Raw genomic sequence first — 522 nt, 5'->3', positions numbered from 1 at the left:
AAAATTCAGCGGCTCCGCTGGCTTGGCCATGTCGTTCGGATGGACAGAAACGCTCCTGCTCTGAAAATATTCAACGCGGGCCGCGATGCTGGTAACAGAGGAAGAGGAAGGCCTCCTCTGCGTTGGAAAGACCAGGTGGAGAAGGACTTGGCTTCACTTGGCATTTTCAATTGGCGTCAGTTAGCACAGAAGAGAAATGACTGGCGTGCTGTTTTGGACTCGGCCAAAATCGCTTAGGCGGTTACAGCGCCAAATAAGAAGAAGAAGATACTGAGTATCGAATTTTCTGTCGAACAGAATTTAGCTTTCGATGGTGTAGCAAAGTGTTAGAAAATTGTTAAAAATGTATGATTTTGCATTTGTTTCCTTACTTTGTAGCGGCTAGACACTAATTTTAAACAATTTTTGTTAATTTTATGCAGTTCTTACGTCGTGAATGCTAAACACAAGCTCGGAAGTCTGGTTTTACGTGTGAAAGAAAATCTCAATACTCAGTTGGCACGATCTCTGAGAACAAAATCA

Source organism: Rhagoletis zephyria, unplaced genomic scaffold (genome assembly GCF_001687245.7).
Source record: "Rhagoletis zephyria isolate East Lansing unplaced genomic scaffold, Rhagoletis_zephyria_1.1 Rzeph_scaffold_01487, whole genome shotgun sequence".
NCBI lineage: Eukaryota > Metazoa > Arthropoda > Insecta > Diptera > Tephritidae > Rhagoletis > Rhagoletis zephyria.
Note: the sequence above shows the minus strand (reverse complement) of the source record.